At 49.4% G+C, this 24116-nt stretch overlaps 1 protein-coding gene across 1 annotated transcript in view; it reads left to right on the top strand.

The window, feature by feature from the left end:
- The window catches only part of POLR1A (RNA polymerase I subunit A), a 1786762-nt gene that overhangs the window by 1050993 nt on the left and 711653 nt on the right, over positions 1-24116 (top strand). The gene's annotated exons all lie outside the window — the stretch shown is intronic.

Below are 24116 nucleotides of genomic sequence, written 5' to 3'. Positions count from 1 at the left end.
CTGGATTGTGTTTGAGAGCTTCCAGGATCCTGCTGTTTGCTGCATGTTAGGCATAGGTTGGTGTTTACAAACCTCTGTGTATCTCAGTTGTAGCACATAAGAAGTATTCGTTGTCATACTGTTTTAGAAATGTAACTACCCTATTGTGAGCTACAATTTGATGCATCAAGCAACCCAGGTGGACCTCTGCAGTTTTACGGTAGACCAAAAATACTCCACAAAAGGAAAGTTCAACCCCCCACCCACCAAGCTTCCTCAAAGTAAACTAATTAATATGTCAGGAAGTCTGAAAGTAAACTGTCTGTCACCATTTTTTCAAAAACCTACACCTGTCCCTAACACTTACAATCTGAGATAACTGTGCAAGGGTATTATTTACTCAAAGAAACAGTGTTACTGGTGTTATCAATAAACAGAAAGGATCACAGGTTTGCTGGCAGTAAAGTGTTTAAAATGAAATGTTCAAAAACACAATGTTCCAAGACTGGGGTGCGGCGCTCCTTTCCCCTTGATTTAGTCTTCTGATATGATTCTGGATCACAGATTAAGTAAAGTCTCTTATATTTCCAGTCTTTATATCCTAGTATAGAATTCACTTTATTATTCCCAGGGTCTTTGTCAACCTGGTTTCAAATCTTCTATGTGAGTGCGAGACCCAGGCTCACAAAGGTGGTTTGGTGTCTTCCCTGGCCAAACCGGGTAATTCTCCAAAAATGTCTTTCACAGGATCCCAGACCATCTTGACTTTAGACCTTGGTTTCTGATATGGGTACGAGTCCCAGACTTGCGCAGTGGTGTTACCCCCCCCCCATTGGTTCACTCTCCTACCAAGTGAGTAACTGTCTTTGATTCGCTTCCAGGACCCAGACCCTCCTCTTTCCTTAGATTCACTCTCGAGCTACACCTTCTGGTAAACTTGGGTACCTGTTCTCTTCTTCTTGAGCAGTACCAATGTTTCCCCAGTCTCTGTGTTGCTCACTGAGGCTCCGGCAGCTTCCTGGAGGGCGGTGGGGTCTGCAGCGCCTCTCTTCTCCCTGCTGTGCGTCCTGCCTTGCAAGTAGTTTGCCGGAGTCCGGGTAGCCTCGAGGAAATTAGCGGCTGCAACCAACTCGGTCCTTCCAACGTGGACCTTTGTCAGACTTTCCTCTACCTCGCTCCGTGGCTTCCCGTTCGGTTTCTTTCTGTCCGCCCGGTGCAGGCACCCACTGTGCCTCCTCGGAGAACCGTTCTCCCGAGGCTCGTTCTCGGGAGGCTTCTCTCCCTCAGACTTGCCTCCCCAGGTGCTCGTCTCTCAGCTGTTTGACAGCGGAGTTCCGTTTGAACTATCGCGTTGGTTTGCTGCTTCCAGTCCCATTCCGGCATTTGGCATTTCGAGATAAACTAGACAGCTCACATTGTTATCTTCTTCCTCCCAGTACTAGTTTTCCCCTCTGAAGTAAAATATTTAGGATTCTTGGATATTTCAGGTTTGTCAAGTGTATCAAGATGGTAAACCTTGCAACAGAGTATATAAACTCTCCCTACAAAGGGGGGGTATTGTAGAAAGGGCAGGGGTTATCATGGCAGTGGAGTATTGCGTTCCCTGAGAATAATATTCCCTATTTTCATGGAGGGCTTTGCTCCCCATGTGAACCTATCTTGGTGCTCCACCCCCAGGGGGATTATTGTACTGTGGGTGCACCTCGCTGGCCCTGGCCCCATGGGAAATGTTTCCCCCTAGGGGAAAAAGAACGACAGCCTCAGATTCGTCACATGTAACTGTTAAGGTGGATATTCAGAATGAACACCTGGGGGTGAATTCTGAGATGCCACCCTGTTATAGTGCACCGAGAGAGGAGAGATGTACACACATATACAAGTATTTAGTAGACCCTAAATACGCTCTAAGCCATGCAAACCTCAGTTAATTATTGTCACACAACTATTACATATATACATGCACTGTTTCTGCAAACAGGACACCAACATGTTATCTTTAAAACAGTTAGGCAATAATAAGCAATGTTTAAGAGCAACAATTTAGTAACTGGGTTATGGTAAAGCACGTGAGATATAGATCAAATAGCAATTTAGAACCACTTGGAGAATGGCAAGTAAATTGGTTAAAAAAAAAAAAAGGAAAAGTGGAGTAAGATCCCTAATCCAATCCTGCTAGGAATTGGGGTCTTGTGCCTAAAGGTGACCACTTCCAAAATATGCAGGAGGGTTTACTATGTGATTCACGAACACGTGTTGCCAAAGTGAACAGTTTCAGATAAGTATCCCAGAAATAGAAAAACAAGGTAACGTGCGTTACCATTAGTAAGGCTTGAACACAATGGAGATATGTTTTGAGATCTAAACTTTTATTGATAATGAAACATTGTGAAAAAGGCCTCTCTATCACTAAATCTAAGAGGGGGTTGCCGGCCTTAAATGAACTACTGAAAACAGTCAGGATGTCCAAACTAAAAAGTCTGTCCCAGTCACGTCCCCCAAAACCTATTTCTGTCCCTCTATAAACTAGCACAATGGTGATCTCACTTCAAGGAAAATAGTGTTCATCAGCCAACAAAAATGTTCATAGCCAGTCAGGCTTCCAAAGGATTCAAAAACAGTGTCATTTATTTTTACATTTATAGCAGCGCATCAAGGCGCTGGTTGCAGGACAGGTTACAATGTTGCAGGCAAATGTAAACAACCGAGCACAAGTCCTAGTCCTTTTGGATGCTTGCGCGAGATGGAGTGCTGACCGCGGGCGCAAACAAAACGAGATGACACAATTGAGGCGTTGCTAGGAATATCAAGGCAAGATTCCAGACAAATAATTGGAAGCGAAAATGGAAATATAAATAAGTCTTGTACAGCATACTCTGACGAATAGCATCTATACCCTTTGGATCATCGATGAATATTTCACTGTCAAGATAGATATCTGATTACAAGAGAGGAATTAAAAAGAAAACTAATCAAAAGGCGGTGACAATGCCTTACATTTTTGTCTTCCTGGCAAATGTCGGCCCTTTTGAAGGTACTGAAGACTTGCATAGGACCATGGATTAAAATCATATATCTGACCTACCTTCGCCAAATACTAAGTGAAGGCATCACGGCTTCCCATACCCATTCGACAGGACATAGACAGGCTCCTGTCCTTTTGGTCCTGAAGAAGGTTGCTGTATTGAAGGACTGAAAGCACAGTCCAGAGACCACCAAAACATATCTAGACGCTTTAAGCCTGTGAGATTAAACTTCCACAGATGTTTTGAAGAGACAACAGATCTGAACCGTATAACATTGTGTAAACAGCAATGATTAGCCTATTGATGCTAGAAGGAGAATAGATATTTAGTATGAATGAAAAATAGTATGAAAGTGAATGAATGGTAGAAAAATATAGGGAGCTGTGTGTTTTTTTTCTTTGTATTTAGTCTTGGTACAAGTACATTGCTACAAAAATGTATGTATTTTATGTATTTTAAAATACTTTTTTGTATGTTTCTTATTAAAACTGAATTTGTTATTTTGTTTAACAAATTGGTTGTCAGTATTTATAAAAAGACAACGTACTTTGCTTTGAACAATCCCTCTCTTCTGCTGGTCCATCCTGTTCTGTTTTGTTGATCTAACTTTAGCCTGTAGGACCAGGTGTGTGATTTAGGATTTCTTACCCCATATTTACTAATGCAGGGCATGTTACAAAGTTGCAGGCAATAGAATGTACAAGGACAGAGCAAGTCAAGGTGGGGGAGGGCCACTAGCTGAAGAGCCAGGTTTTTACGGAAGGTCCAGTAGGATTGCTCAGATCTCTGGCTCGGAAGTAGGGTGTTACATAGTTTCGCTGCAATGACCGGGAAGCTGGTTGCTTCTGCTCTAACAACTCTAAATCCCCTGACCTGTAGAGTGGATGATCATTCGGTAATGCCACTGAAAGTGTGCATTTGGAGTGGCCTGAAGTGTGGTGCACAGAGCCTCAGACTGAAGGGTTTCAGAGAGTAGTGTTCAAGAAATAATGTGCCAATGGTAAGGGATTGCTTCATTCCTCTAAAGAAATCCATCTTCATTGAGCACCTTCAAAAAAGAGCTCAAGACCCTGCTCTTTAATTAGCTCCTGCTTCCTCTTCGCCTTTAAGCCCTTTCTGTATCTCCTGCCTCTTGGGACAGTTATTGTTCATTGTTCTTGTCTGTCTTGTCCACGCCCTCACACCCATGGGTTTATGGCTGCGCAGTATAAATGTTTAAAGTAAATTAAACTTCAAAAGGGGCACATGTCCTTGAAGTGTCTTCTCATAAAATACAAAGGATCTTCCAAGAAAAATAGTACAACACATTTTCAGTCTTGATTATTTTAATTAGGTGTGGGTCCAAGAATCACAATGGCTATCCACAATAGCCTAGTTCACTCTCCTTTCAAGCTGTTTCTTTTATCTTGCATTTACTTGTCATGCATTACTTTGCCATATTTTCATTATTGCTTGGGATAACCACCCCTCTGATCAGGGTGTTAGACCAAAATGTTCTGGGACCCTTCTTCGGTCCTTTCCGTGTCAGTCCCAGCTTCCCCGGACCTCCTTTTACTTCCCACCAGCCCGCGTACCTTCGCTCTCGGTTCTGGGATGTAAAATTCCTTTCTGAGGCTCCGGTATCCGTCGGGTTTGTTTTTGCTTTGGTTTCTCGTTCGCAGCGTTCTGCGTCCTCCTTGCGCTCGGCTCTCATCTTGGTGGTTTTGTAGATACACAGTAAGACCCTCCTGCATCTATTCGCTAAGTGTGCTTCAGGATAGCCGGCTCCCAGGCTGCGTCTGTTCTCTCTCCTTTACCAGCACACAGCGTCTCGTCCCTGTGTCTATATCACGTCTCTGTCTTCTGCTCTCCAGCTGACAGCTTCATTTCTTCGGCTCTCAGCTGTTTTATATTTAAACTCCTGCATTAGGATAGGGAGTTCTTCTGAACCAATCATGAGGATTCGCTTGAAACCTGCCTCCAAGTGCAATTTCTGGTATCACTCCGACCTGGCGTCTCTGAAAATCAAGTGCAGAGCAGCAGACCAGAAGTGGCAGGCTTCGAGCACATCATCTGACAAACTGGCTTGCTGCCCTGCTCCAAAGGAAAGAGACTTTCCATCTGCTCGAGGAAGAGGGCCTATATCCAAGCCTGCTTCTCTGGGGCCACTAACAAAACAGCAGAACTCGCCAATTCTACTGCAGTCTCCATTTTTCCTCTGCCCTCTCACTTAATTACTTACATTTAGGACATCCAGTCCTCTCTCTCCTCTACACCACACTCTTCTCCTTCACAAGCTCTCAAGCCTCCCGTGGCCACCCTCCCCTCCTATTATCCTCTTTCTCTCCCATATAACTTAATGAGGTTTCTAGACAAGTCGGCTCATCCAAACAACTGCTCCCCTGCTCCTTCATAACTATAAAGGACAACATTGTCTCCCTTGCTCCAACCTTGGCTGATTTCTACAATCTCTCCTTTGCCACTGGATCCTTCCCATCACTCCCTTGTGCACCGTCTCCTCAAAAAGCCTTCTGCCGATCCCTACTGTCCGGCTAACTAACGCCCTATCTCCATTACTCCCTTCCTGGGCAAACTCTTGGAGAAGCTGACCATCTCCCATCTTATCCACCACACTGAATCTGTTGGTTGTCTTCATGCCCACCGGTCTGTCTTCACAGCTACCAGAGGCACGGAAACTGCACTCCTGAACGCACATGAAGACTTTCTCTCTAATCACGATTCCAACTCTCCTTCCGTTCTCATCCTTCTTGTACTTTCCTCTGCCTTTGTTACGGTCGATCATGCCACCCTCATAAACCGGCTCTGTTACCTTTGACATCACGGACCTGGCTCTGGACTAGCTGACCTCCTTCCTCTCTGAATGACCTTCCCATGTACAACTGGGACCTTTTCTCTGCTCCATCTCACTCTCCATTCTATCCTCTCACCTTGGCTTTTCAACATCTACCTTTTCCCCCCTAGCCCACTTGATCTCTGCCTTCTCTCCCAACTTTGTGTTACGCAGACGACCTGCAACTTTCCTTCAGGCTTCCCTCTTCTTCCTCTCTTATTCCTGACTGTCTGCTATTCAGGCATGGTGCTCTGCCAACAATCTCTGCCTTAATGCCAGTAAGACTGAGATCATTCTCATTGGGACTCCAGCTCCCTCCTTCTCTCCTACACTCTGGCTGCCCTCCGTGGGCTCCCTCTCCTCACACTCGTGTGAAGCAAGAAACATTGTTGTCATCTTCGACTCCTCTCTCTACTTCTCTCCTCACATCGCTGACCTTGCCAAGAAGGCCCACTTTCAGCTGCACCTCCTCAGAGGCATTCTTCCTTTCCTCACCTTCCCCCAGAAACTAAATGTCTCCAGAGCTCTGGTCCTCTCTAGGCTGGACTACTGTAACAGCCTCTTCCTCAACCTAACTAACTCCTCTTTGCCCCCTCTAACTAATCCTGAATAAGACTGCAAGACTTATCCTCGGCCTCAAGCCCAGGGACTGCATCTCTCCAGCCCTAAAATCCCTCCACTGGCTCCTGGTTACTGTGCGGATCAAGTTCCAAACCCTCTCCATCATTAGCAAGGCTTTCTGGGGCTAGGGACCCTGCTACATCCAAATCTCTCTCCCCCTAAATACATCCCGCTAGAGCCCTTCGGTCTTCTCCCTCCAACTCTCTGCAGATCAGACTCTTCTCCAAGAAGAGAGTAGGGGGTAGATCTCTCTCCTACAGAGGTGCCACCCTCTCAGACGTGGACCGGGTCTTCTTACGTTTTGGAAGCTTCTCAATACCCTTCTATTATTTTCCTCCTCCCCCCATTCTGCCCATGCACTCGCTGGGCTTTGTCCACTTAGCAGCCGTGGGCACTTGCTTAACCCTCCTAGTAGGACCGTTTTTGTTTGATCATCCCTGTTTCCCCAACCCTTGCCTTGTTGCACTTTGAAACACATTGTGTATAGGTGCATTATAAAAACGCAATAAATAAATAAAATAAATAAATCCAATCTGTTGAACTAGGCTGCTCGCTTCGGTTTACCTGTACTCGAGTGATCTTTAGCCTCGCAGTCCTCTACCTCTTCTCAGCACATGGTTTTAGATATATCGGGTCAACTTCAATATTGTTTAGCTTTTTACACTGCATTAACTGAACTAGTCGGATTGGTTTCACGGAACAACATCTCGGTCTTATCAGGGTAGATGGGAGGAAAATGTAACTCCTGAAAAGAGGTTGAAGGACTTTCAGCAGGGTTGTACTGTCTCTCCTGAAAATAATCGCCCCGAGTCCCATAAGGGGCTTCCTTTCTCAGGTGAACCTCCTACTGTACACCGCCCCCAGTGGGATTATTGTACTGTGGACGCACCACCCTGCCCCCCTGGGAAAGTTCTTCCCCTAGGGGAGAAGTGACAACATCCTCAGTTTCGTCACATTAAGTAAAGTTCTTACTGGTCTCTCTCCCAATCCCACCATGGGGAGGGGAAGGTAATGCAAGGGAAAGGTAGAGCTATGCCCTTCTCCAGCATGGATTCTGGCATGGCTTCATGGTTCATCAATATTCCCTGCTGTCAGGCTGGGAATTCTCAATAAAAAAGAAAGCAGTTTTGCTTTAATCTGAAAACTGCTTGTCTTCTCTATAACCAATCACTGTCTTTTGGATCATACTACCCCCAGCCAATGAGTCATCTCCCTAAGCTCCACCCCTGGTGGCCATCTTCAGATTTTTACTGCACGTTTCACTGTTGGGAGTCCTCTCACATTGCTCATCGAGAGTTATGATTTTTTGATTGTTTTTTGATAGCTTTGGATTTTCATAGTCGAAAGTCACGGCTGACTACCAGCAGCGTGGACCAGTTGTCGGCGAAGATAGAGTTCCATTGTCAGGACTTCGCTCCAAGATTCGGGGGACCTCGACGATGTCCAACGTGGGCAAGAGAAGTCTCCTCAGGCCCTGCGAGAAATGAGGCCTGAAGAACATTTATGTCGAGGATAGTCACCTCAAGTGCCTGTATTGGACCACGATGAAGACTAATGTGAGATCTGCTGTGGGTTCTGCAGGATCGCTATCGCAGGTTTGTTGCTTAGCTCAATAAGGAGAAGGCCTCTGAGATGGTCCCCAGGTGCAGTCATGCCTCAAGGACCGGCCGGACCCGTGACGGTGGTCCCTCTGAGAAAAAGACATTGAGGTCCTTTGAGCATGCTCCAGGGGATCCAAAAGAAGGTAATGCGCCACTGAGCTGACCCCACAAATGTCTCAGTTGCTGCAGCATCTGGTTCAGGAAGGGCATGCTTCCTGTCTGTCGTCTACGGTGATCCTGCCGGTTAGTGGGGTGCCTTCTGCAAGGAAGTCCCTGACCCCCTCCAAACACATGTCCTCTTCCAAGGACAAGTCTTCGAAGGAGAAGCAAGCTGGAGAACAGTCAGCGACTTCCTCGTCTTTGTCAGCTGTGGCAAAGACCCTGTTGATGACACCATAGTCTACAAAGTCCACTGCCTGCGAAGACTTCCGCCTCGTTGCCCAATGCCCTCTTCGACGACCACGACTCCATCGATGAATACACCTGCAACCATCTCGTTGAAGGCCACCAATACATCATCGCTGAAGAGTCTGGTGACGACCGACGTTGCTACGGTCATGACAAATACTACAAGAAGTGTGGCTCTGTCTCCACGTCCCCCGCCTGCAGCTGTACCGACCACGACTTTAGCAGGGATGAAGCTTACTTTGCAGGTGCCCATCATCACCTCATTCCCAAAGGATTCGGGTAGGTTGAGGGATTTGCTGCCTCCGACAGACATCCTTCCGAGCCCCTGTTACTCACAGATCTGGTGAATGGTTGAAGCGATGATGCAAGGTTCGGAATCCTACTCTTCAGACTTGATTGTAGAGCTGGGGTTTGTCAGAACCCGAGCCTCCTCTCTGGAGGGAAAACTCTTTTCTTTGATATACCCCTTTGCTGAATGAGCAAAAGGCAGAAAAAATGACTGATCACCTAAAAGAGCGGGGAGAACACGCTGCCACAATACCGGCTGAAAGGAAAAAATCCACATGTCAATAGATGTTAAAGAATCAAAGACAAACTAAGAGTATGTGGCGAGGTATAGCCACCTGTTTCCCCTCCCTCCTACAGAAGACGGTATTCGAGCGGGCTGAGTGGTCTTATACCTACAAGAACAAGACAAGGGAGGTTGCTATATGCAGGGAAGACTATTTGGAGAGCAGAGCTACAGCATAATTGTGGGAAACAGTACATTTCTTACCGTTCTTTAGCAAGGTCGGGAGTAAAAGAATGCGTGATGAAGAACACGACGACAGAAAAAATAATTAATAGGTAGGTTATTATAGGAAGACTTGACCCATGCGGCATGAGAGGCGCACTAGAGTCGGTAAGGTGCACTGGCTGCAAAGCGTTCTGAGGTGCACATAGGTCAATGCCAATAGTTCCAGAAAAACCAGGGGTAAGGCAGAGGCGATCCGAATAAGCGCAGAATCTAGGTGTAAGACAGGGTTACTCTGGGTAAGCGCAGGCAGTGGTCGGTATCCATCAGTTCCAAGAGAAATCGAGACATAAGGCAGAGGCAATCTGTGTAAGCGAAAGCAGTGGTCGGCACACAGGAGTTAGAGAAGAATCAAGACCAAGACATAAGGCAGAGGTGGTCTGTGTAAGCGCAGGCAGGGGTCGGTGCACAGTAGTTCCAAGAACAGAAGTCAGGATACATGGGATAGAAGACAGAACTTCGAGGATAGCCAGGAGCTAACTTCAAACAGAAGCAGCGTTCGGCGGGTTGATGACGCTTATGAGTCCTTGCCGAGAACAAGGCTCTGGCTGTTCATTGGTGACCTGGATCACATGATGCTAGTGGAACGGGGAAGCCATGGAAAAGTCTCTTTGGCAACAGCCACTGCCGTAGCCTGTTTCCATGGCAATCTCCAACGCCAGAGGAACGGGGCAGAGAAGCACCATTTCCCTTGCCGAACGGCCAGAAAAAACTTGCTTTTAACAACCATGATTGGCATGTGCATCCTTGTGTCCGTAATACGGGCATGAGGCGTTGTAACTGCCTTCTGAGCTGTGACAGCCCTGTGTGCCTGTCTCCACCAGTCCTTGGGGTTTCCCAGAGGAAATACCCTGGCATTTATAGTAGCTCTGAGGATGAGTATCTACCTGAGGGTTACTACTTAGGCCCATGTCCCAGGAGGGATCTCCACGCCAGACGCCAGATCAGCTGTTCGCCCCTCCAAGGCATTTCAGCCATGATCCATTTCCAGTTGCACCATTCGCACCTCAGCCAGCGCTTAGGGACATGTTGCTAGACATCCTCACCACCCTTCACACCTTGGTGTCAGAACTCCAACAGAGACTGCCTGCTGCCCCGGTGCTGGGCCCAATCCACAGTCCTCCTAGGGCTCTGGCCAGGAGTCCTGCCAGGCCAGTGCGCCTGCCTAGCCCTACCAGGCCAAAACACCAGCCGACACCGCCCGAAAGGTCTTGGCACCAGTGGAAGAGTAGCTGCCACGTAGTAACACTGCTACGGATACAGATACTACGTATACCCATACAGAAGAGTATGAGGACTATATCCCTGCTGATGAGGAACCTGTGGGCACCAACAAGCCCTCCAGGGAGAAGACGCCAGACGAGATTGGCTCATTCCATGGCATGATCTTGAGAGCATCCAAGCTCTTCAGTCTAGTGCCACAGGAGCAGAAGAAACAGGGGTTTCTTTTTGGACGGCGTAAGTCCTCGAAGAAGACTGTCATGTCGGTTCCATTGTAGACGACATCTAGGAGGAAGGTTTGGCTCTCATGAAGATGTCAAGTACCACACCCTCCAAGGGAGAGAGACTGGAGAAGAAGTACAGGATCCCAAACTCCGCCCCCAGGTGCCGAGGTCACAGCCTTCTCCGGACTTGGTGGTGTTGGCTGCCGCAGGTTACACTAGTCCATCCCATCGTCATCTTCCATGGTTCCCCCAGATCAGGAAGGAAAGAAGTTAGATGTGGTGGACAAATGCATCATTTACAACGTGGCTCCCACAGTCAAAGCCGCCAATGCCCTCGCCATCCTGTTGCTCTACGATAGGGAGCTTTGGTATAAACTCGGACCAATATTGGACTTCCTGCCAGACAACAAGAATCCCAAAGCTCTGGCCCTGTTCCAGGAGGGCGAGGAAGCTTCGTCCAGTGGCGCTGGACATAGCAGACGCCGTATTCTGACAGAAGGACAATGGGGTGACCCTCTGGCACCAGGGCCGATGTGCAGTCCAAGGTAGTGGACATGCCCTTTGATGAGGACAATTTGTTTGGTAAGGCGGTGGATGAGATGCTCAAACGGATTTAAAAAATGATGCAGAGACGGCACGCTCGCTGGTGACGCTGCAGCTGAGGAGATAGTCATCCTTTCACTCCTCAAGAGTAAAGTCCAGTAGATCCTCCAAGAGGTACACTATCCCCTATAGTCAGCCATCACGCTCCATGACCCAGGAAGCATAAGAGGCCGCTCACAGACCTAGGGCAGCGAAGGCCTGTGTCGACGTCGCCCGCAATTGCCCATACAGACCTTAGCTGGCCTTGGATCTAGGCCCCCACTTTCACGCCCCAGTGGGAGGCCGGCTAGCAAACTTTTTCAATCGGTGGAAGGTCATCACCCAGACAAATGGGTGCTGGATGTTCTTCATCAAGGGCACACCTTGGAATTCCAACACAGCTTCCTCCTGTGGCGTGTCGAGAACTACACATGGGAACGTCAATGACCTTGGCTCCAGCATAAAGCGAAGATTGGTGCTCCAGTATCTAAACCGACACTCGCCAGACATTGTCCTCCTAAATGAAACGCACTTGATAGGCACAAACGCCAACTTTTTCAAAAGATCCGATTATTTGCATACCTACCATGCCGGATTCACGAAAGGTGCCAGGGGCACGATACTCGTCCACAAACGAGTTCCCCTCCAGGTAAGGATGATCAGGACCGACCCCCGGGGCCGCTATGTACTGTTGCTAGCTGATATTTGGGGCGAGAAATGGGGCCTGGCAGCAATCTATGCCCCCCCCCACGCTGGCGAAAGAACTACTCTCCGAACTACAGAGCTTGCTCCTGGAAGAAGAGGCTGATACGTGGGTGATTGGGGGGCCTTAAATGAAGTAATGGACACCGCAGCCGATAGATCTTATAGGAGATCTGGAATCCGCCCCACCTCCACACCACTCGCCGAGTTCGCCGAGGCCTTGGGACTGACGGACACATGGCATTCGCTTCATAACGACGTGGCTGGCTTTTCCTTCTATTCGGGCGTCCACAAATCGTTCTCCAGGATCGATTATGCCTTTATCCCCCGCAACATAAATCACCGGCTGCTTGACGCTGAATTGCTCGCAAGAGGAATTTCGGACCACTCTCCGCTCCTCCTAACCATGAAAAACTCCTGCCGCCACCCGGACCGTAACTGGCGCCTAAACGCATACCATCTCCGCCTCCCTGAAATCACTGAGGAGCTGGAAAAAAAGACAACAGAATATTTCGAACTCAATGAAGGCTCCGTGGACTGCCCGATCTCGATCTGGGAGGCGTACAAGACGGTCCTCCGGGGGGGAAGCTATCTCAGCGGTTTCCGCCTATCAACAACGTCAAGTCCAGAAGGTCAGAGAAGCAGAAGCACGAGTCCTGGAGTGCGAACGGCAAGTCCTAGTACACGGCACCCAAGAAGCAATAGAGGCGATGCTCACGGCGCAAGACGCCCTTAGCAACCTATCTCTAGATAATGCACGAACTGCCCACCAATTAGTCCGAAGCCAAATATATGAACGGGGCGACAAAGCTAACAAGACTCTGGCCTGGTTAGAGAGACGCGAACAAAGCAGGGGACATGTACGGGCCATTAGATCTCCAGATGGAATACTGCTAACAGAAGACTCTGAGATCGTCGAGGCATTCGCCGCCTACTACAAACATTTCTACACCCCACCCACTGAGAACCCGCCCGTTGAACCCTCGCGCTACTTCGACCGAATCGAGATTCCAATACTCCCACAGCACCAATCGGACCTCCTGAATGCTGACATCACTGATACCGAGGTGCAAGAGGCGCTGGCACAGCTCCAGTCTGGGAAAACTCCGGGCCCCAATGAGTTCCCAGCGGAAACGTGGAAATGCCTCAGTGGCACACTATCTACCCACATGCACCGCATGTTCCTACACAGCAGAGAGCTAGGAGCACTCCCCCTAGACCTCAGGAAGGCATGCATAGTAGTCATACACAAGCCTGGGAAACCCCCAGAGGAATGTGCCTCCTACCGCCCGATATCCCTGATCAACGGCGAGGCCAAGGTCCTCGCCAGAACACTTGCCAATAGACTACTGCAGGTGATTGAGACCCTCGTCCACCCGGACCAATGTGGATTCATGCCCAATAAATCAACTCGAATGAACTTACGTAGAGTCCAATTGGCGCTGAGCAGAGCGAAAGAAATACCAGCCCCACTTGCCCTCCTGGCGGTGGACTTTGAAAAGGCGTTTGACTCCATGGGGTGGGATGCTCTGTGGGCGATCATGGCTAGGATGAACCTGGGGCAGACATTTATATCATGGGTAAAACTTCTCTATGCATCTCCGGAGGCCACGGTGAGGGTGAATGGCAGGTCCTCCAAATCATTTCCCCTGGGTCGGGGCACGAGGCAGGGGTGCCCGCTATCCCCACTCCTCTTCCTCCTGGCCATTGAACCGCTAGCAATTGAGCTTAGAGCTAATACCAACTGGACTGGTTTCGTTTGGCCGGAAGGGGGGGAGGGACCGCCTTTCGCTCTATGCAGATGACCTTCTCATATACCTCAGTAACCCGTGCATCTCATGCCCGGCTGTCTCCCTTATTCTCAGGGAATATCAGAATTTCGCGGGCCTAAAGGTTAATGATGCCAAAACCATCTTCTTCACGATTCAGGGTGGCGAGTCTGCGATCCCGGAGACCTGCCCATACCATGTCTCTATTAAGGAATTTAAATACCTGGGCATACGGCTTGACCCGACGCTCGATGAGTTTCCCGGACTTAATCTACAACCAGTAATTGAACGGTTCACCAGAGACACCCCCCATTGGCAATCACTTCCCCTATCGCTAATGGGTAGAGCCGCGCAATTCAAAATGATGACCCTCCCCAGGCTGTTGTATGTTCTTCAGAACGCCCCATTCCTCATCCCCGAGAAACCTTCGCACTCATCGAGAAGAACCTACGCACACTGCTATGGGGCGGGAAACAATCCCGGATCGCCCTTGACACGCTGCAGAGATCAGTATGGGAGGGAGGCATCGGTTTACCCTGCATACACACCTATTACCTAGCGACACAGAAAGGAGTGGTAAATGACTGGATGCACGCAGATCCCACATTGCCACACATCCGTATCGAACTGGAGATCCTGGCCCCATTAACACTGCTCCAAATCCTGTACGCCTCCCACAACCAACTCCCGGCGCTGCCCAAAATGACCCACCATATAAGTCGCGCCTGGCGAGATGCACACAAACTAATCGGCTGGAAAGGTCAGCCAACACTATCACAACCCATATGGCACAATGCGCTCCTCCCGGAAATAGTGAGAATGGGCTCCTTTGGTCACTGGCATGCAAAAGGAATAGACACACTAGCACAGGTGATACAAGGGGGTCGCCTCCTGGGCTTTGAGACCATCCGAGAACAATTCGACCTGGCACCCATTGACCGGTTTCGACATGCGCAGCTAGCCCACGCTATCCGTACCCAATTCCCTGACACGACAATTATACCCCCCTGTTCCCCATCGAGACAAATATCCTCCCGCAATGCATCTCCTCTAAAGTCACCTCCACTCTCTACCAGGCCCTTAACTCCTTCAGGGCTACACAGCTAGACGGGCTCAAAGCAAAGTGGGAAAGGGACGTAGGTCACCTGGAACCTGAAGATTGGGTGGATGCATTAATGTCTCCTAGAGAACTTGGTATAGAATCCAAGCTTAGACTAATACAGTTGAGAAGACGGGACATGCGTTTGATGCAAAAATGAACCTGCCACCTTCTACCATATGATATGGGACTGCCGGGTGTTACAGGCCTTCTGGGAGGACTGTATTAGCACAATCTCTGCCGCCCTGGCGACATCAATCCCCAAGGATCCCAAAATGGTACTGTAAAGGCATCTGGGGTGAAGTAGACCTGTCAAAATATGAGAAAATGTTTCTGGCAATTGCGTTGGGGGCGGGCAAAAGACTTATTGCAGCTAATTGGGGATCTGCCGACCCACTGTGCCTGAACCGTTGGAGTAACGAGCTGGACAGGTGCGAAGCTTCAGAGCGCTGGATTTATAATGCACGGGGCTGCCCCCGTAAATTTGAAAAAATTTGGGGTAAATGGCTAGATGCTCACTGAGATCCGCTGGTGGGGGTAGATCAATATCACTCTTAGCATTGGTTGCCTGCCTTGTTTTGCTATTATCTTACGGTCCTCAGCCTTATGGGCCTCTTCTAACTGTTATTAATGCTATGCTGCCTTTATCCTATGTTTGCCCATGATCCATGTTTGTTTTCTATGTTGTGTTGTTCAAACTCAATAAGAGTTATATAAAAAAAAAAAATAACTACTACACATGGCTTTGTTGTTACAGGAGGTTCAGGCCATGGTAAGGAAAGGGGCGATAGAGCCTGTCCCTCAGTGGCTCTGGGGCTCCGCAGTGTACTCCAGATACTTTCTAGTACAGAAAATGTCAGGAGGGTGGTGGCTGATCCTAGACTTAAGACGCCTCAACAAGTGCTTGAAGTCCCCGAAGTTCAGGAGGGTCACGTTGCAGCACATGCTCGTCCAGATGGAAGAAGAGGACTTTCTGGCAACCGTGGATCAGGAGAACGCCTACTTTCACGTCCCCATTCACCCAAAACATCTGAACTTTCTGTGGTTTGTGTTCCACGGACTGCACTATCAGTTCAAGGCCCTGCCTTTTGGCCTGAAACCACACTAAGGATTTTCGCGAAGTGCTTGGACCCGGTGGCGGTGCATCTGCGCCTCAACGGTGTTCACGCCTACCATTATCTGGACAACTGGCTCATCCGCTACCGCTCTCAGCGCTGGTGAACCAGCACACAGCAGAGACCATACGCCTTCTGATGGAGCTCAGATTGATTGATTTGTTATTTATTATGCGACCTATAGGCAGGTGTTTCAAGGCGCAATTCTCTATCAATTATCCAAAGTCCTGTATGTAGCCATCGCAGAATGCTCTATTCCTGGATCCATGTCTCAACACAGTCGCATGCCTGGCTACCCCCTTAGAGGAGAGGGAAGATGGAGCGCCTATCGGTTGCTGTTGGGCATGAGGTCCTCCTGCATCCACCTAGTTCCCTTTTGCAGGCTCCAGATAACACCTCTTCAAGAGTTTCTGGACGTGCTGCAGGTCACGGGTCCTTGGACAGACAAGACCACCATCACCCTGGAGTTCCGACAAGCTCTACGTTGGTGGGGAGTAGCAAGCATCTCACACAAGGAGCTCCATTTCAAACCTCCCGTGGTTTGGAAGGGTTGTGGGGGCCACACCAAAAGTCGCATGCCAGAAACCTGTGACTACCGGAGAAGGACTCCACATCAACGTCCTGGAGCTGCGGTCAGTCTGCTGGGCCCTCAAATCATTCCAAACACTGCTGCGGGGGAAGGTGGTGCGGATCCTCACGGACAACACTGCCGCCATGTTCTACATAAGGAAGCAGGAGAGGACGCTCTCCCCCGCTCTCTCCTGGGAAGCCCAGGCCTTGTGGCACTGGGCCATTCTTCGTACATGTTCCTTGTCCCTTTTCACCTTGTGGGCGCCAAGAACACTATCGCAGATTCACTCTGCAGGGAGCTGCGGTCCTGCCATGAGTGGGAACTTCATCATGCATAAATATCCCTGAGTGGGGTCAACCCCCAGATCGACCTCTTCGTGACTGCAGGCAAATCAAAGTGCCAGAGGTTCACCAGCAGGTATCCTCAGCCCAGGAGACTAAGGGATGCCTTCTCACTCCCATGGGATTGGCTCTTCCTGTACACCTTCCCTCCAATTCCACTCCTGCTACATGTGATCAACACACTCGGTCAGTGTCATTACAGGGTGATCATCATTGCCCTGGCGTGGCTGTGGCAGATCTGGTACCCAGACCTGCTCAGTCTGTCAGTGTCTCTTTCCGTCTGACTGCCTCCACTTTCCAAACTTCTCTCCAGAGAAAATGCAACGATACTGATCATGACCCAGCATCCCTGAGCCTCAGGGCCTGGCTCCTGCAGCCCTAGAGTTTGGGCACTATTCCCTGCTGCTGGAATGCAAGAAGATCCTGGACAAAGCCAGAGCTACCTCTAAGGTGTCTTGCTACTGTCATAAATGGAAACGCTTCACAGTGTGGGGCAGGACTTGGAAGATTACGCCTTTGTGTATCACGGCTCCACAGCTCCTCCCGTACATGCTTTCACTGGCCAAAGCTGGGGTGGCTCTTGCTTCTATCAAGGTAAATCGAGCTGCCATATCACGGTACACCCAGGCACCCGGTAAACCCTCCCTGTCGTCTCACAGGCTTGTCAAGGAGTTCCTTAAAGGCCTCTTCAGGACTTTTCCACCAGTGAAGTCTCCTGCTCTGGCTTTGGAGCTCCATGCGGTTTTGACTAAACTCATGGGGCCGCCATTTGAACTGATGCATCAGGCCCTTCTGAAGTTTCTCTCATGGAAGACTGCTTTCCTAGTGGCCATCATCTCGGGCAGGCTGGTCGGGGAGACCCAGGACCTCTCCTGCAAGCAGCCGTACTTGTACTTCCACGCTACAAGGGTTGTGCTGCGGATACACCCTTCCTTTATGCCAAAGATCGCCTCAGAGTTCTTTCTCAACGAGCCTTTGGATCTACCAGTGTTCTTTCTGAACCCTTATACGCCTGAAAGGGTGTTGCATTCGTTGGACGTTGCTTGTGCCTTTTAAGTTTTAGGTGGCGCACACAAACGTTTTTCAGAAGACTTCTCAATTGTTTGTCAATTTTGGACCTGTGAATGACGAAAAGGCCTTGTCTATACTTCTATTTCCAGGTTATTCTCTTGATGTATCATGCAGTGTCACCGCCTGGCCAACAGACATCCTCCAGGCTGGCCGAGGGCCCATTCTACCAGAGGCATTACAGCAACAACATTGTTTCTCTCTGGTGTTCACCTGCTCGACATCTGCAGGGCTGCTACATGGAGGCCCACCCCACCTTCACAAGATTCTACTGCGTCGACTGGGATTCCAGTGAGGCGTTCTGTGTTGGCCAGGCGGTGCTACGCCACCTGTTTACTTGTGATGAGTTTGTTCAAGGGGCAAGTGTATTGTTTCTTTTGAGCCTTGCCACCTCCCTTGGTTGTGTATATGTTCTGCTGTGTAATCGTATTTATGAGCATGTGAATCTATGCCAGACCCCATGCTGGAGAAGGAACAAGTTACTTACCTGTAAGTCCTGTTATCCAGCTTGGGTCTGGCATGGATTCATATGTGAATCCTCCCTCCTACCCCTCTGTCGCTGTTCTTGGTTCATGCTGCCACTTTTTCTTGCTCTACCAAATTTGAAGATGGCCACCATGGGTGGAACATAGGGAGACGATTGTCATTGACTGGGGGCAGTATGACCCAAAGGACAGTGTTTGGTTATAGAGGAGACTAGCAGTTTTCAGGTTAAGCAAAAGGGCTTTCTTTTTTACCAAGCTTTCCTAGCCTGACGACGGGGAATATTCATGAGCATGTGAATCCATGGCAGACCCATGCCGGAGAAAAGGGGTTACAAGTAACTAGTTCCGTACAACCCTATTGCGGGAGTGTGGGTAAGAATAGGTATGCAAACTCACCTCCTTACTCAGATGTCTTATTCAACCACTTCAGGGGTTCCTAAATCCTCTGGGCCACTTACCTCTAGGCTTTGTTCGGTCGAGGGAGATCCAGGGTCCACGGGCGCCTTTGGCCACCTTTGATAGCTGGATTGGGTCTGGGTATTTGGCAGTTCCATATGCTGACATGTTTCTGGAGGCTGAACAGCTGGACACCCTCAGCACAACAAGATAAAGACCTCCATGGAGCAGGCGACCTCAGGAGACCTCCAAGAGAAAAAGTGGGGTTGCTACAGGTGATCCTTCTGGTGAGAACAAAGAAGCAGGCACTGCACGGCTTCTATTCAGTTAGGAAGGCTGAAACTACAGAGTCAGTTGTGCTGTTCCACAAGTTGAAGATCTGCAGAGTTCCAAGACTGAGCTGGTAATGCCATTTGGTGCAGCGAGGGAGCCCAAGAAAGAGCTGGTCTGTCCACCAGGTGATCCAGGGACACTTCCAAAGGCTTAGCAGGGGTTGGGACAGTTTGTTCCCTCCAGTCCAGGGATCAATTTATTTTCAAATTTCTTTATTGGCATTTATAATAGGTGCAACAGCAGTTCGGCAGTATGTGCCGACTGTGACATGGAATGAAAAATGACTATATCAGCCAATCATTAATAAACAATAAACATAAACAAGGTAAAACATTTAACAATAACGAGCAATGTCTCCGTATGGTTGAGAAGTAGTTCGTGTTGAGAGGGTCAGCTCGGGGGTAGGGGGAGGAGGAAATTCAAGAAGGAGGGGAGGGAGATCGGGTATGTTCAAGCAATAGTCTATTCGGGTATAATTTGATAGATAAATCAATTGGCATGGGGGTGACTCATTCAAGAGGGTTTGTCATCATTGGAGGGGTGGAGCAGAGCCCATGTAAGGGCTTTCCAAGCATCCAGTGCCCGGCTTGCGCCATCAGGGGAACTGGCTATGCCGTCCTCCCAGGCCAAAGTCTCTGCCCCAACCCAGCGTAGCAGTACGCTGTGCCATGCTTGAAATCGTGGGCCACCTGGTCGCTTCCATGCCATAGCTATAGTCCTTTTCGCCAGAATGCATGACAGGTCCATGAGCTTCACTGTGTGCTTAATTTTGGCTAGCCTGGAGTAAGTCCCCAGAAGACACTCTCCGGGGGTCCATTCGTACCTGGTCATGCCAGCACTCCTGCAAGTTTGTTCCACTTCGGCCCAAAGTTGTCGGGCCTTGGCGCCTTCCCAAAACATGTACATTAGATCCGCTTTGTCACTGTTGCACCATGGACAGTTATGTTGGGGCTGCTCGTAAATCTTCGCTATTCTGTGCGGTGTTAGGTACGAGCGATGGAGTACGTTAAGTGGGATCAATCTGAATCTGGAGTTCCTGGAAACCTCCTTGGGGAACGCCAGTGCTCTCTCCCATTCTCCATCAGTCATTTCGTGCCCCAGGTCTCTTTCCCATTTAAGTTTCAGATCAGGGCTGCTGGGATTGGGCTTATATACTAAGTGACTATATATTTGAGACACTGGTCTCCCTCCCTCTCCCAAGCTGTACAGGAGTGTTATAAAAGGGTTGGACTCAGGTTCCTCAGGCCAAGTGTCCCATTTGGTTCGCGCCAGATTCCGAATCTTTAGATACCAGAGAAATTGGCCAGTAGGTATATCTTCTTCAGATTGTAAGGAGCCCCATTGTATAGATCCCCCCCAGTTGTACACTCCCAGCCGTTCCCAGTATCTGATGGTTGCTCTATCGACACTGTTCTGGCACAGTTCGGTAAAGAGCGGAAGGTCCGGAGTATATATGCTTCAGGTGGAGAAGCGATTTTGTTCTCTGTCAGATCTGTTTTCCCAGGGCGGCTAAAAAGGGGGTTCATCCTGTGAGGTGTTGGGGAACCCAAATGAGTTCGTTCAGCCGGACTGGAGCAATTGGGTGCTGCAGCAGTGGCGTCTCCGGAGTGATGTCGTCAGCTAACCATTTGGCTATGAAGCTGAGCTGGGCTGCCAAATAATACTTCTCCAGATCCGGGAGTTGAATGCCACCTTGTCTGTACGGAAGGGTTAATGTGGATAGTGCCAATTTGTGCCTGCCTTTCCCCCATAAAAAGTCCTTAAGTATCGTCTCCAGTAGTCGGAAGAAGGGAGCTTTGATATAGTGGAACACGTTTTGGAATCGGTAGAGAAATCTTGGGAGAACAATCATCTTGATGATGGACGCCCTTCCCATCATGGATAAGGGGAGTCAGGACCAGAACCCTATCGACTTGCGTAAGGGGGGCAGCGCCGCCGCTGTGTTATTTTCGTGCATGAGTTCAGACGTGTGGTATACATTGACTCCGAGGTAGCAGAAAGTAGTGAGGTGCCAACTCACCCCCAGTAGAGGTAGATCATCCATGTGTTTGCCTTTGAGGCGATCCAGTGGGAAGAGACAGGATTTGCTTCTGCTAAAGGGTATGCCCGATACTTTGGCAAAATTACCCAGGACCTCCAGTATGGTTGGGACATTCAGGTGTGGGTCTCTTATATAGAGGAGGACATCGTCCGCGTACAGGGATATTATATGGTCGGTCCTGTCCAGCCGTATTCCGGCATCAAAAAATTGTTTCCTGAAATAGATGTCGATAGGTTCGAGCCCAAGAATGTAGAGCATGGGGGAGAGTGGGCAACCTTGCCTTGTGCCCCTTTGTATGTCCCACGCTGCAGAAATGAGCCGTCCAGATTTCACTCGTGCCTTTGGTTTAGTGTAGAGGACTTTGACCCATCTAATGAATTTCTCTCCAAAGCCAAATTCCCGGAGCACCGCCAGCAGCCACTCCCAGAAGATGGAATCAAACGCCTTGATGGCATCTAAGGGAAGCAGGGCGTAGGATCCCCCATCCAAGTGGGATGCGACAGAACATGTTGGAGCCTGCGGAGGTTGGCTGTGGTGTTACGGCTTGGCACAAAACCATTTTGGTCAGGATGCACCACGCCTCCTATCACCCTGGAGAGCCGCTTGGCTAAGATCGTAGTCAGAATCTTGACGTCATAATTGAGCATTGCAAGTGGACGGTAAAAGTCGCAGTCCTCAGCAGGCTTGTTGGGTTTGAGCATTGGGATCACTAGCGTTTCACGCATGCTCTCAGGTAGGGATCCCCAGTTCGTAGGCCTCCAGGAAGATCTCATTCAGCAGCAGGGTTAACTCAGGTTCGTAAGTCTTGTAGAATTCAGTGGGCAGCCCATCCCTGCCCGGAGTCTTGCACGTGGTCAGGGACTTAATCACCTCCGTTATATCTTCCTTAGTGATATCTGCATCTAGGGCTTCTTTATGTGCATGCGACAGCCTGGGCAGTCCTATTTCATCTAGGGTGTCCAAAATCTCGCCTGGGGCACCTGAGTGTCGTGGGAGTACAGTTGGGCATAAAATTGTTTTAACGTATCATTGATGCGCTGTTGGGTCTGGTGTAGCGTGCCCTCTGCACCTTTTAGGGCTATGATTGGGTGCCTGGGGTGTTCTTTCCTGCATAGCCAGGCCAACAGTTTGCCGGGCTTGTCCGCCTGGGTGTGTGCCCTGTTGGTCCTGGTGGTGTAATCAAACTTAGCCAGCTTGTCCCACGCCTTTTTACATTCGGTTCTGATTTGATTGAGCTTGTCCTCCACTTGCTGGGAATCACAGGCGCCAGATTCCAGTTCTATTTCGGCCTCCCACTGCTCCAGTTCGGTTTTTAGGTGCCTCCTGATGCCCCCTGCTTTTGCTATGATTTCGCCTCGCGTAACCACTTTCAGGGCGTCCCACAGTGTGCTTAAGTGGTCAACGCTATTAGTGTTTTCTTTTTATATAGTTTTCCAGGGACTCCCTGAGATCATCCCTGAACGCTGGGTCTTTTAGTGCATCAGTAGGCATCCTCCAAGTGGGTATTGGAGCTCTGGGCCCAGCAGTGCTTCATTCTATTGTCAGGGGGGAGTGATCGGAGATAGTCCGGCCCAGGTATTGCGCCATGTCGATCTGGGGGAGGCTTTCTCTGCCAGTGAAAATGTAGTCGATCCTAGTATGGAGATTATGAGGAGACGAGTAGAAGGAGTAGCCCCGGTCTCTTGGGTGCTGCTCTCGCCAGATGTCCACCAAGTCCAGGCGGTTCAGCATGGCATTCAGCGCCGCAGTGGATGCTGGCGGGCCCCTGGGGAGAGGGGTGGACCTATCAAGTTCTGGATTGCTAACACAGTTAAAGTCTCCCCCCCAGATAAAGAGACCATTCCTGTAATGTGTGACCTTGGCATACATCAGGTCTAAATGCGCTGGTATGTTGCTGTTGGGGAGGTATGAATTAACAATGCATATTTCAGTCTGCTCAATGTGGCCCCACAGTATCACATACCTTCCTTCCGGATCTGATTCAGCCCTGTTGAGTTGAAAGGGGATCTGGGGGCTGATCCATGCAAACACCCCTCTGGCATATCTGGAGTATGTGGCCCCGAACCCCTGTCCTCCCCAGTGAGTCTGGAGCGCGCGATGGATTCCTTCGTGAGGTGGTTTTCCTGTAGGAGGGCCAGTCCTATCTTTTTCCTATGGAGGTAGGATTTAATCCTATTGAGACGGAGATAGGTACCCAGGCCTCTCACATTCCAGGTTGCAATCTTGATGCGTGTGGCCATGTCGGTATGAAGTAAAGTCTGAGTGCCCGTTGGCCCAATTCGTTCTCCTGTCGATTTTGCATTTTGGGCGCCTCCCCTCTTAGGTGATCAGCATTGATGTGTGTTCCATTCCCTCCCTTGACTTCGGTAACTGGATTACTGTAAAAACTGGAGATTGTTAACTGTTTCAACTTCCACTCGAAGGGGTGGATTAACAATTTGAAGTAACTGTAAACTGCCCCCAGCAGCTGCTTCGAGAGGGCAACGCTTGGGGGCTTCCGCTTCTCGTTGGCCTATCCAGGTCGTGAGGTGCGAATGTAGTGCTGGCAACATGCCGGCATCGGTTGCGATGAGGTAGGTTGTGACGGTGCCTGTGTGTGACCGTCTGAGCTCCCGTCTGTAAGAACACATTCACCCTCCTTCCATGGAGGGTCACCATTCAAAGCAATGTTCTGGTGTCGTAACTGGATGCAGTTTCATTCGTAGGATTCACGGTTCCTGCTTAGTCCTTCCACCACTGAGGTGCGCTCATCGCCTTCTGCAAGGTTATTATGCTCCAGCCACATTTTAGCTGCGGCTGGAGATTCCATGAAAACCAATTTCCCGTTGTAAAGTATCTTGAGGCGTGAGGGATATAGGAGCATGTACTTGAGATTGAGCTTGCGTAATCGGGCTTTAATTGGTATGAATGAATT

Source organism: Ambystoma mexicanum, chromosome 6q, assembly GCF_040938575.1.
Source record: "Ambystoma mexicanum isolate Mex_15411 chromosome 6q, UKY_AmexF1_1, whole genome shotgun sequence".
Lineage (NCBI taxonomy): Eukaryota > Metazoa > Chordata > Amphibia > Caudata > Ambystomatidae > Ambystoma > Ambystoma mexicanum.
This window is presented reverse-complemented; position numbering and strand designations above follow the sequence as displayed.